This window comes from Leptonychotes weddellii, chromosome 11 (assembly GCF_054177405.1).
Source record: "Leptonychotes weddellii isolate Sample4059 chromosome 11, ASM5417740v2, whole genome shotgun sequence".
Lineage (NCBI taxonomy): Eukaryota > Metazoa > Chordata > Mammalia > Carnivora > Phocidae > Leptonychotes > Leptonychotes weddellii.
In genome coordinates, this window is record NC_138379.1 from 89,154,740 (window position 1) to 89,168,315 (window position 13,576).

General features: G+C 42.9%; 1 long non-coding RNA gene across 1 annotated transcript in view; it reads right to left on the reverse strand.

Annotated features, from left to right (window-relative positions):
- LOC115937469 (uncharacterized) overlaps nt 1–3,917 on the reverse strand; it is an 82,528-nt gene extending 78,611 nt beyond the window's left edge. The window contains exon 1 of the long non-coding RNA XR_004072752.2: nt 3,466–3,917. This is a non-coding gene — a long non-coding RNA (uncharacterized LOC115937469). The remainder of the gene's footprint in view (nt 1–3,465) is intronic.
- Between the last annotated feature and the right edge of the window lie 9,659 nt (nt 3,918–13,576).

The window sequence follows — 13,576 nt, forward strand, 5'->3', positions numbered from 1 at the left end:
GGTTGCTGGGTGACCGAAAAAAATGACTCACCAATTCTTGTCGTCATTCAGACAAGATGATCTCAAGGGACTCTCCTAGTTCTAAAAGTCATTGGGGTTTAAGTCTGGGAATTCTAAAGTTAGGCAAAATTTCCTGTATTAGAACCATTGTTGATTAAAGTGATTATTATAGATGGCCACTGATAAAAGAGCTTATCTCAGGTGGAAAAGGGGCCCCATGACGGTTTTTGTTTTGTTTTGTTTTGTGTTTTCCCCTTCCTAGTCGGGCTGAGATCAATCCACTGGATTAGTAAGCTATTCCCTTAAAAAGCAAAGAGCTGGGTCAGGATGTGGCACAGGACGGGCACATTCTGACAGTGCTGGAGTAAAGGTGGGAAAAAAAGGAGCGGGGACTTAGAGCACTGTCTGGGAGGGTGTCGAGGATGGGGGCACTGTGAGGGACAAGCAGGTGTCCAGGGGTTGGCGGTGAGAAAGCTGGGGACTCTCTCCTTTGTATATATTCTGAGAACACTGTTATGTGGAGCTTTTCTTCCTCCAGTGACCAACTGTCTAGGAGCTGACGTGTCACTTAAGTTGGCCAATCAGAATACTTTCTTGATTTTTTTTTTTTTTTTAATGACTAAAGGAGAGAACATCTACCTCTCTGGTGTAAGATGTGAGGCATGGGACCTGCCAGCGAGCTTATTCTCCAATTTGTGGAGGAAGTGAATTTGAGAGACTAACCCTGATCTGAAAAGAGAAGCACATCCTGGTAACATTGATGTGTCTGATTCCATTTATTCCAGAAGCCAAGCTCACACTTTTTCCCCCCTAATGTAAGCATTTGTTGGACTCTTCAGGAAAAACAAAAACAAAAACAACCCTCCATTTGTCTAAGCTAGCTTAAGTTGGGTTTCTATAACAGGAAAAAGGAAGTAACAAGAATAACTCAATTCACTAATAATTGAATTCAAATCAATTAGATTCTGAACCCAGAATTCATGAACTACCTAAAGAAGCATGTAAAATTTTATGGGTTGTTGCATTTTTCTGTTGTAAAGATGCATGGCTTCCATCAGTTTCTCCAAGGGGGGTGTGAACCAAAAAAAAGGATACGGACAATTGTACCAGGGAGTGTGTGGGCAGGGGTGAGATCATTTCTGCAGAAATTCAATAAACAGCCATTGAATGAATTCAGCACACATCAAGTAAGTGCCTGCTGGGCTTCAGATACAGCACTAGGTTCATGAAGGACACCAGATGAATGGCATGGCCTCATGCAGAGCACATCTTGTGGGCAAAAGACACAGCCAAAGTGAAACAGAGTGGAGTAATTTTTGTAACAGAGGCCCACAGTGTGAGCCTCTATGGGAAGTAGGAGCTAATGGCTGTTTCCTGCTATGGGATTGGGAATGCTGGGCAAAGTGGTTTGCATGTGTGTGAGGCTCCAAACAATGCCAGGCATGGCATTGTTCACCTGTGTAGCATAGTGGATGGGAACTCAGATTCTGTTATCAGCCAAGTGGGTTCAAGTCCTCCTCAGTTGACTTACTCGCTGTGGGACTTGGGACCTGGCATGGCTGAGCCTGAATTTTCCCATTTATAAAAGTGAAATACTAACAGTATCTACCTCACAGGGTAGAAGGAGGGTCACAACAAGTTAGTACAGAGTAAGGGCTCAATAAAGGTGGCCAGTGTGGTGGTGGTTGTTCAACAGGGGGATAGAGCAGAGTCCAGGCAGAGAGGGAAGCGAGGACAAGGCAGAGAGGCGGGGGGTTGAGTATTATGATTGAGAGCAGCAATGTGCTTCAGATGGCTTTGGAGAGGGAAATCAGAATGCCTTGGTAGCCAGGCTCAGGAATTTGGGAGGCAACAGGCGGCCGTCAAAATGTCCTATGTAGGGGAATAACATGATTGGAGTTAGATGTTAGTTAGGATAAAGACCGGCCACAGGGTAGAGGAAGGACAGCCCAGGCGGGACATGGTGGTGACACAGCAGAGGAAGGGCAGGGTACCCCAGTAGTGAAGAGCTTAGGCTTTGGGGTCAGACTGACCTGGTTTCAACTCTTGCCTCTGCCCCTTACTATTCATATCACTTTGGAAAATTTACTCAACTTCTCTAAGACTTATTCCTTCAAAAGATGGTGGGAATAGTACTTACCTTATGGCATTGTTATGAGGCATACATGAGATAATGCATGTTAATGAGTTCATTTTCTGTTTGCCTGGCACACAGAAAAACTCCATTTTTAGTTATTATTATGAAAATCTTGGAGAACAACGAAGACCAGATCTTTCCCGGTCCCCAGCCCACTCAGCAGACAAAGTCTAGAGATAAGGCTCTACCTCCCTTTCTGTCACTATCTTTCCCCACTTAGCAGCACTCCCACTTGGCATTTGTTGTTCTTTGCAGTTTATGTTAGTCTGTGTGTCTTGAAAGGTCCACAGCAAAAGGATGCCCAAGCTTGGCTGTAGATATGACCCAGACACGGTCATCATCACACCAACGCCTGCTTCCTCTTGAGCCCATGCTCTGAGTAGCACTCAGTAGTCTCCAAGAACAAAAGCTTAAATACTTGGGCTTGTTGCTTAAAATGGGTAAAATCTCTGTGATATTTGTAATGTAATTCCAAGACAGGGAAAAAGCATTTCGAATGGAAAGTGAATTGTAGGCTAAAAAAAAGAGAACTCGTTTTTTCCTTTTTTGAAATCCAGGCTAGTAATGAATTATTCTCATTTGAAAACACTGAAGAAGAATTAGGAAGAAAAAAAGTGTTTCTAAAGGAGGTATTTCAGACTGTGGGCTGGTATATATGCCAGGTCATTCATTCTATCGTTTGCTAACTTTGTTCTACTGATTTTTTTTTTCTGAAGCTTTCCTTCAGTTGCACTCTTCTTTCAGTTTCATCTTTGAAATTAATAAAAAGCCCCGTCTCCCCACACAATCTGCTCCCCTTAAGTGCTTTGGGCATTAAAAAACTTGGGTTAACATCCCAGAAAGAATAGACACACATGGCAATTGTCTAATGGTTACAGATTTCTTTGCAATTCATGTTGGCGATGATGATGATAAACATTTAGTGGTACTCACTGCATTCCAGGCACTGGTCTCAGAGCTTCCTGTTTTATTAACTCATTTGATCTTAACAACCCTATGAATGAGGTAATGTTGTCACTTTGTTTTGCAGATGAGGAAACGGAGGCACAGGGAGGCTAAACAATTCAGTCAAGGTCACACAGCTAGGAAGATAACGGAGTTAGGATTTCAACCCAGACAACCTGTCAACTCTCTATCTTTAACCACAGTTTTTTGATGACCAAACCCGTTTTCATTCTTGTGATTTTATGTTGCTAGCATGTTACCTTATCACCTAAATTAAGATTAACGATCACCTCTGTAATAGTTTCATTAAAATTTCACAAGATAGGAAGACAAACTGGCATGACATATAAACACTGCAGAATATTTCCATTCCCTAAAATTACCTCAGTCCGTGCCACGGAGAGGCCAAGGCCCTTCATGACAGTGATGGATGCTGTCTTCGTATTCCTGGCCTTTCAAGTTCCTTTCACTTCTAGGTGATTTCTTCCTTTCCTCATGGCTCCTCAAATTCTTTCTCCTTTGTATTTTCTCACCTGTTTCTTTTCATTCTCTCAATGTGTCTGCCTATTGCTATCATGCTGTATCACAAGTTAACCTTCTTCCTAGAAAAGAAGCAACAAATTTACCTCTTCAGGGATCACTCTTCTATCCCTGGGAGTGTGTGTCAAATACATCAATAATATTTAGACCGATCGTGACACCAATTTTGATGTGTGGGTTCTTTCTCCACAGCAAGCAATTCTTCGTCCTACAGTTCAACTCAGTTTTGACACTATTCATCTGGAGATAGCATCAGATCCTAAAGGTTGAGGGCCCGATCCCATAAGACCGTTCCCATTTCAAATACCAGTCCCAAATCTAACGGACAGCCTGGCTATAAATCAGAGCTTCTCACAACCCCCTTCTTGGGTTTGATGAATTGTCTAGAGCAGCTCCCAGGATTCAGGAAACCCGTTTATTCACTAGATTACCAGTTTATTACAAAGGATATTAAAGGATATGAATCAATAGCCAGATGATACATAGGACAAGTCCTGAGCACAAAAGCTTCTGTCTCTGACGACTTTGGGGCCCTGCACAGAGGTACATGTATGCACTCTGGTTCACCAAGCTGGAAGCTCACTGGACCCAGTCCTTTTGTGTTTTTATGGAGGCTTCATTACACAGGCCTTACTGATTAAATCATTGGCCACTGGTGATTGAATTCCATCTCCAGCTCCTCTCCACTCCCTGGAGATCCTGGGTGGTGGGAAGGAGGAGATGAAAACTCCAAACCCCCAATCACTGGTTGGTTCCCTTGGCAACTAGCCCCCAACCTTTGGTTAGGCTTTCCAAAGGTCACCTCATTAATATAACAAAAGACACTTTCTCATTCTCAACACTTAAGAAATACCAAGGGTTCCAGGAACTGGGATGAAGACCAAACATAAATTTACTATAAATTACATACACGTCTATTATTTTTTGCTATATGCTATATAGTGTGTGTGTCTGAATATGAAACTATTAGTGGAAATTTTCTTAAAAAGAAAAAAAGAGGGGGGAGCTTTTTCTTTTTGCATTGCCTTTAGATTCTTCTAACCTCTTAATTTTTTTTTTTTTAATTAAAAAGAATCAGTCGCATGTATTCATTTGCTAGGGCTGCCATAACAAAGTACCACAGACTGGGGGGCTTAAACAACAGAAATGTGTTTCTTCACAGTTCTGGAGGCTGGAAGTCAGAGATGAAGGTGTTACCAGGGTTGATTTTGTTGGATGCCATGAGCCTCAGCTTCTAGATGGCTGTCTTCTCGCCCTGTTTCCACATCATTTTCCCTCTGTGTCCAAATTTCCTCTTCTTATAGGGACACCAGTCATATTGGATTAGGGCTTACCCTAATGACCTCATTTTACCTTAATTATCTCTGTAAAAGCTCCGAGTACGGTCACATTCTGAGATACGGGGCATTAGGACTTCAACATATGACGTTTTTTAGAAAGGACATAATTCAGTGTGTAACACCATACAAAATAAAGATGGTCCATCAGTTGATTTATTTCTATCTTAAAAATAAGCATTCTTACAGGAAGGTCTTTCTTTCACGGCACTGGCTAAAGAAATATCACAAGTATAGATCATGCTGTGTTTCTGGAAATCATCAGGAGGTCCCCAGAATGTCTGACGGTCGATTTTTTTCTTCTCAATAAAGACAGTGCTATAAATTGGGGATTGAATTTCTGACAGAATATTTTTGGTACTAAATTCTTCCTCCATTTTCTCCAACTGGTATATGGTTCAGTTTTGATTTTTACCTTTTCTATACCTTCACTTCTAACCCTTTCTTTTGTGCTTTCTGATTTTTTTTGGATTGTAGGGACCAAGGGCTGGCTGTCCCAAGAGGAGTCAGTTTGCCATAAAGATTATTTTGAGTTAAAAGCAATCAAGACCCAGCAGATTCAGGAAAAGCTCTTTACCTTCCTGCCCCGCCTCCCACAACTGCCTAAAAAGAATTTAGATAGAGGACCTGCTCCAGGAAGAGAGCTATCACCATGGGTAACTACAGTATAATATGAATTAAGAGGGGTAGACTGGGAGGAGTTCAGCAGTCTGTTCGTTAAAATTCCTTTCCAAGCCCCATTGTTTCTGAATGGCCCAGAAAATATTTGTTTACCAAACATTTACTCTTTTTCATCTTCCTGAAAATTACAGACCCCTAGCCCCTTCTCCTTAGCTCAGGATTATAAATATACCTCATTTTGCTTGAATGTCTTTGGAATTTCCATATCTGTGTGGACTCCTTGTGTACACAAAATTAAATTTGATTTTTCTCCTGTTAATCTGTCTCCTATCCATTTGATTCTTAGTCCGGCTAGAAGGACCTTGAAAGGGACAGGAATTCTTGCTTCCTGACAGAATTGCAATGATATCCCAGTATTTTCTACTGAATGACCCTTTCCACATTTGTTTAATAGTGATAATGACCTTCTCACAGGGTTGTGGAGGGTCACATGAAATTAACTACTGGAAAGTCTTGTTCCTAACTGTACATACATTTTGCTCCCCACTTAAACTGTGAACTTCTAAGGAACAGGAAATGCATTCAATTCCCAGTAGATAAAACTAGGCACTAAAATAAAAGTTTGTTGGATAAACATATCAATTCTATGATCAAGTACATTATACTCTATTGCAAATTATAAAATAATCTAGTTTGAGCAAGATGCAAGATCCGAGGAGGAATATAAATCTGGGAGTAGGCTGAAGGAATGACTTTGGAAGTGGAGGGTTGTAACGACAAAATTATCAGATACAGAGCTGGGTCATTCAAAAAAATGTGTTCCCAGTAGATCTGTGACAGAACAGTGGGTATTATGGGTTGAATCGTGTCTCCCCTCGACCACCAAAAAAAAAAAAAAAAATCAAATGTTAAAATCCTAACCCCCAATACCTCAGAATGTGACTATTTAGAAATAAGGTCACTGCAGATACAATTAGTTAAGAGGAGATCACACCGAAGTAGGGTAGGCCTCTAATCCCATATGACTGGTCTGCTTATCAAAAGGGGAAATCTGGACACAGAAGCAAGCATAGTAGGAGAATGCCATGTGAACATTAAGGCAGAGATCAGGGTGATACCTCAGCAAGCCAAGGAATGCCGAAGATTGCTGGCAGATCACCGCAAGCTAGGAGAACAGATTCTCCTTCAGAGTCTCCAAAAGGAATTAATCCTGCCAACACCTTGCTCTTGGACTTCTGGCCTCCTGAACTGAGGCAATAGATTTCTGTCTTTAAGCCACTCATTCTGTGGCACGTTGCTGCAGCAGACCCAGGAAATGCATACCAGGGGGCTGGCAGCGTGGGAGGCCAACTGGATAGGGTCCAAGTCTAGGGTCCCCCATCCTAAGGATCAGGATTTGGGGATGAAAGATAAACCACGATATCTGAAAATAATGTAGGAATGAGAGTCTTGTGGCTTGATGCATAAAGAAGCCCTTGAGGACTTCAGCTCTTCAGAACAGAGGTGTCAGAACTACTCATCAGGGATAAAAACCAACTACCAACTTTCTGGCAGGATTCTGTTGGGTTTTGTAGGGTTGGGGTGAGAATGGACAACAGGCTGCTTTCAAATGATGTTTGGCCTTTGTGAACAATGGGGGTGAGGATAGGGACTGAAGACATCTAGCCACGAGGATAGGTTAACTTTGATGGATATTGTGGCAACAGCCCCAAGTCTTAGTAGTTTTTATTGTCATAGGTTTATCTTGTATTCGAGCCGTACATCCAACATAGCTCAACAGGAGTCTCTGCTCATCAGGGTATCAGGATGGTGGGCACAGGGTACAGTACACAGCAAGTAACAGGCTAGCTCTTAAAGCTTCTACCTGGAAGTGGCCCATGTCCCTTCTACTCATATTTCATTGACCAAAGGAAAACTCTGGTCAATGTCCTACCAGATCCCCAGAAAGCAAAAAGCCAGGAGCATTTGGTGAACAGCATCAGCAGCTGCCACAAGATCTTAAGAACCACACAGTCCAGGCATTACTTTTATGGTTTGGGAAAGCAGAACCCAGGGATGCGAATTTTGCCAACAGAGCCATAGCTATAAAGTAGCAGATCCAGAAGCCCCGATGCCGTGCTCCTTCTGTTCCATCTTGCTACCTCTTGCACAAGGACTCCATCACATCAAGTACAGTTGTATGAAACACGTTTATTATACAAAAGGCCTCTTTGTTCTATAAAGTGTATGTGACACACAGAAAGTAATGTTGGTTGTAAAACAATGAGATCTATGATAAATGTATTCCCATGTTCTCTAACTTAGTAGCCATCCAATAAGAATTCCCTAGTGTCCCCTCTGCCACCAATTTTTTAAAGGGGTATTTTAAAATTTCTAGATTTACCACATTTTTATCATCTTTATATCTATAGCTTCTAGAGCTGCTACAGGCCCACTGCTTTCTTGGGTTAATAAAAATAATCAGCATAAAGCTTACTGGAGAAGTTTAAACCAATATTTTAACATATTTTTTGTTCAAGAAGTGCAGTAAAGAGTTAACTCAGCAGGCTGAGAGGATGGAGCACTGTCCCGGGACTCTCCTGGCGAGAGCACCTGGAAACTCATGGTTTCTTCTGGATTCCTCCCTATGTGCCTTTGTCATTGGTGATTTCAATGTGTATCCTTTCACTGTAGTAAACCATAAACGTGGGTATACAACAGTTTTTCGGAGTTCTGTGAGTCCTTCTAGCAAATCACTGAACTTGAAGGTGGTCTTGGGACCCTTAACAAACCTTCCAAGTAGCAAGAAGAGGCATTCAAAATAATTCCATAGATGAATCTTTGAAACTGGCCATCAGGAAAACAGAAAGGATGCTGGAAAGATGCTGTGAGTGGGGGCAAGTGAGTGAGGACCAGACTGACAGGACCTGCAGAGGGCCTGACCAGGATGGTCTGGGATTTGGAAGGACACCGAGCTGTACAATAATGCAGACACAGATAAACAATCAGTCTGCATAGTGCTGTTGGCATAGCTGAAGGTTATTTGGAGGTGAATGTTCACTGTAGGGAAGAATAATAGTACATCTTCAAATTGGGCCGAAATGAGGACTTTAACCAAAGGTAATTATTTGCTTATTGGCTAAACCACTGCCTTTTCTAATCATTCTGTTAAAAACAAATGTTAATGGAGACTTGCTCCAGGTTATAAAACAGAAGACGTGTGAATTGCAAACATGCCATGTTTGTGAAAGTGCAAATGTGTTTGCAGTTAACAACTGGCAGTAATTAACGTTGTTATTTTCTCAAACAATTGGTTACTTTTGGGAAAGAGAAGTAGAAACATCATCAGGTTTAATGAATTTGCCAACTGTTCCTACTGCATATTTGAATTTGTATGTCTCTGTATAATCAATCAATGAATAAAAAGAAACTTTGAATTAAAAGAAGAAAAAGCCCACTAACTACTTCTATAGATTTATTTAAATGTACTTTGTCAGTGGGGCAAACACTTCCCTTCTTGACTGTAGAAGGTCCCAAGTGCCAGTGTGTAACGCGGCCTGTCTCCTGCAGCGAGTCATTCTGCTATTTGCATCTTGAACTATTCGTTCGTTTTAAATGAGGGAATATGCTAAATTGCTTAGTCAATTGTAATGTTTGACACAGAAGTAAGCATCGCTGATTATTCTTATGGGCTAGGGCCCATAGGATCCCATGTCTAGCTTCTCACATGCCAAGGGTTTTCTGTCTCAAGCATAGCTTTTTGGTAGATGGGGGTGTCAGGAGTTTGGGTTTGCCTGGATGTGATCTGGTTGACAAGAGAAGGCTGGAGCAGACAGGAAGGGCTAGGGCCTGGAGAAAGGCTCTGTCCATAGATGGGGAAGTCGCAGCCGTAAGGGGATTAGTCAGGAAATATTCTGGCAGACAGAACACAGACTCCATGTGTATAGTGACTGCATGCTGGGATTCCTGGACCTCCAGAGACTGTGGGAACAGGCAGCCCAGAACCATGCAGATCGTGGAGAGGTCCCTACCATGGCCCGTGGGTGCACAGAAACACACACTTGCATTGCAGCTTTACCAGTCAGTGGCGGTATGGTTTGGGGGTCAGTGAAAGTCTCTAAGCCTGAATTTTCACAAATATAAAATGGGACGATAGCAGTCTCCTGAATGAGTTAACGAGAGGATAAACTCTGACAGTATGTGTAAGGCATTCACATAGTGCCAGGCAAATATTAAGTGCTCATTAACTGTCAGTTCAGACATATTTAGAATGACAATTTTCAAGTCAGAATCAATTGGTTTCAATCAATTGGCTACGTGGAGAGGGCCGCTTCTGCTGCTTAGGAGCAGGCAAATGCTCCCAGGGAGGAGGCAGAGGAGGAGGGGGAGGAAGAAGAGAAAGGGAGCTCGGCCAGCCCGGCAGGCCACGGGCTGCCACGTGAAGGAGGAGGCACGAAGCCTGGGTTCGTGCTGCCGCTATGAGAGGTGCGTCTTCTCTACACCTCCTGCACCTCACCTTCGCCAGGGATAATTCAGCAGATGGTGCTGCAAGGCTTTGCTGAGCATCATCCAAACCCTAGTCTCTCTCTTATCAGCCTGGGACACTTTAGGACAGCTGATCGCAGGTGTGTGCCAGCTTCTTGACACACACAGAGAAGTAGAGGTAGGGTGGGAGGGAGAGCCCCGGCGTGGACATTTCAGAGGAAAGGAACAGAGGGACGACACACCCCATTACATAATGTCAGAGGTAACGAGACATTTACAATGCTCACGATCCTCTGACAATGTGTTTCAACACTTCATTTGAGTTAGAATGATCTTAATTATTCTTCACACTTGGGCAAAACAGATCTAGCCATTTGCAGAGGACACATGGGCCATAAAATGCATTAAATGAGCGCAAGGAAGGAGCCTCGGGGAAATCTGAGGCACTTGCATGAGCTCTTCATTCCCAGATCTGGGGAAGAACAGCCCGTCGAATGAATGAAGGACCTGATGTTGAGTCAGTGTCCCTCGGACGGCTAAGTGGGCAGCTCTGAGGCCACACAGTTCACCGTTACCATGGGCGCACCTTACCATGGTAACAATGAACAGCAGAGATGGGGCCTCATGCTGAGGAAGAAGATCTTGGGAACATGGAACAGATGGCCTGTTGCCTGTTTCTACTTTGGTCATGACAGATGAGCAATGGATCCAATTATATCACGGGAAGGGGAAAGCCATCGAAGACATTTGTGATCTACGGGGCTGGCCGTGGAGCCATGGCACAGCCCCACGTGCATTCATGCAGGACTCGCTCAGGAGTAGCCATGGTAACTACGGGCATGCTCCAAGAGGTCGTCCCCTGCACCGCACATCACCTGGGAAGGAGGTGAGGATGGAAGGGGTGACCAGCAAGCCCAGAGGATGGCTCTTGCAGTCTGAACAGACAATGCGGATGTGGACACTTTGCCTTCACCACAGAAGACTGAAATTTTTTTTTAAAAAGTACCTACATTCTCTATCCTTTTGTCAAAGAAAGATTAAGTGCTCCCTTGTTGATCTTAGTGTTAATCATTCAGAGATGCTTCGAGTGTTTCCCATGAATGTTGAGAAGAGAGTTATTTCATATTAAAGGAAATGGTGAGCCTATGTCCTAAAAGAACTTTCTTTAAAGTTGGTTTTGTAGCACATTATAAGTGTAACTCAATAAAAGGTTTCTTGTCAAATCAATTTGGACCATCTAAAATTAAACATGTCTCTTCATGAAAGGACCTCACAGTCTTCAATGACATACATTATGGATACCCAAGCACAGCATGTAAACCATGGCATTCTGAAAGATTATTTAAGTAAGTAGCGCTTTTTATCTGGAATATTTGGCTAAGGAGGGAGCAGGGGTATATTTTAGACTAATGTTTTGCAGAAACCTCTTTGGAAAAGGCTACTTTAGGCCCTTTTAGGAATAATTACGGTTTGGAGCTGGTGACAAAAATCACACAAATTAACACTATAAAAATGGTTGGGATTTTACTAACCTAGTTAAGATTAGGAAGAGTTCCCTCCTTGTACTTTCTTCATGTGTAAAATGAGAATAATATCCCAGTTTTGAATTTTTTCATGAAATCCCCCACATGCATTAATGTTTCTAGTTAGTCATGAGCATGAAATAAAAGCTGACTCATGGACGTTTTCCAAAGAGGAGTTACTAAATGAAAATAAAAGTGATCTAGTGATTGACATATACTACTTTGTATTTCAGGAGGCTTAAATTCCAAATGCGTTGACATTCTCAAAAGCTTTGTTGAAAAACGCTATACCCTTAGGATAGGATCTATGCTCTGTTCAATTAAATAGTTAATATATTCATCCCCCAGTAATCTTTTGCAGAGAGAGCAGTATAGCACATTCCCAATCAGAGACGTGATAAAGAAGTTCTGCCTCAGAAAGCTTATCCTGAATAATGCAGGATTAATGATATGTATTCCCCCCTGCCATGAATGCTAGGTAAATGTATGCAATTACATATGCTTTCACACCACTAATAATCACAGCAGCCTAGAAATTCTTCTTGTTTGTATTCCTGTGGCACCAAATTGATAGCAGACCTCCAGCTCAATATTTAATGAATCTTCTCAGGAAGTCTTCACCAATAATGAAAAGGACAATGGAGCCTGCAGGGCAGCAAGCTCACGGCCAAAAATATTGCGACTAGGCATGGCGGACGGGACCGAAAAAGGAACGTGCTCACTCTGAGGCTGCCCATAGTAAATGTGTTCAGCAGGGGAGTGGGTGGCTGCTGAATCTGCCAATCCCAGGGCGGCCTGAGGCCTTTGAGAGCTGCCTCTTAGCACTGGGCAGAGCAGCAGTGGCCGGGGGAGGAGGGGAGGGGGAGGGAATGCTGCACAGAGGTGCGACCGGGTCTGAGGGTCAGGAACTGAGATCCAGGCTCTGCTCCAAGCTCCGCTGCCATTTGCCATTCTCCCGGGCAGCAGGCCTGGCCTTCCATGCTCCACCTTGTAAATCACAAGCCAGGGTGGCCTTGGGGCTACGGGGTCTGCTAATGTGCTCTCATCTATTGCACTGAGAGCTGCCCACTCAGATGACCTCCACCAATCTTGTTACTTGGAGGTGAGTGTGCTGGAGAAATAAGTGTTGTATTTGGAAAGAAAAATTAATCATCCAAATTAAGTGGGAAGATTCTGGCCTGATGCAGTGAAAGTGTTACTGAAGGAGAAAGAAGAGGTGACAGGGGAGTGTGGGGAAGAATATTCCTATATATGTTGTTAAAGAACAAAATTCAACTGAGTAAAATTTAAAGATCTTATTGGCCTAATTCAATAATTCATGAACTGGGCAGCATCCCATCTGGCAACCAGAAAGTAAGGAGCTCTGAGGAGCTGTATAAAATGGGAGGCTTTTATAGGCAGGAATGAGGAAAGAATGGATTGCTTCTGTCCTTCGTCAGGGGGATGGAAGGGATCTACAGACAGGATTGCCTCATCAGTGCAGACCAGGTAATTCCAGATTCACTGGTGACAGGTTCCAATCCTGGGGGAGGCTAAGATGGCAATTAGGTATTGTCTTGGTTTCCTGGTGTGGGGCTTAGCACCAGCGACTCCATTTTGGTCCTGTTGTCTCTGAACAACATGTGACTCTATGGTTGTACGGAGGAACTCAGCTCCATATTTCTCTTAGTTTGGTGTGGTGAGTAATAGAGTCTTGATGTGGTAATATTAGAATAATTAAATTTACAATAATAGCAACCACTTATTGAGTGCTTCTGATGTTCCAGGTACTGTGCTAAGGGCCCCATGGGTTTCACTTCATTCCATTTTTACTATAAACAGGCACTATTATCCCCATTTTACTTATTAGGAAACTGAGGCTCAGAGAGGTTAAGCAACTCATTCAAGTCCACACGGCTAGCTGGCAGCAGGGCTTGGTCTTCTAACTCCAATGATGGCTCTTAACCACAAAGCTGTATTGATAATGAGTCATAAAATTTGGGGTGAGGGTGTAAAATAGATTTTAATGA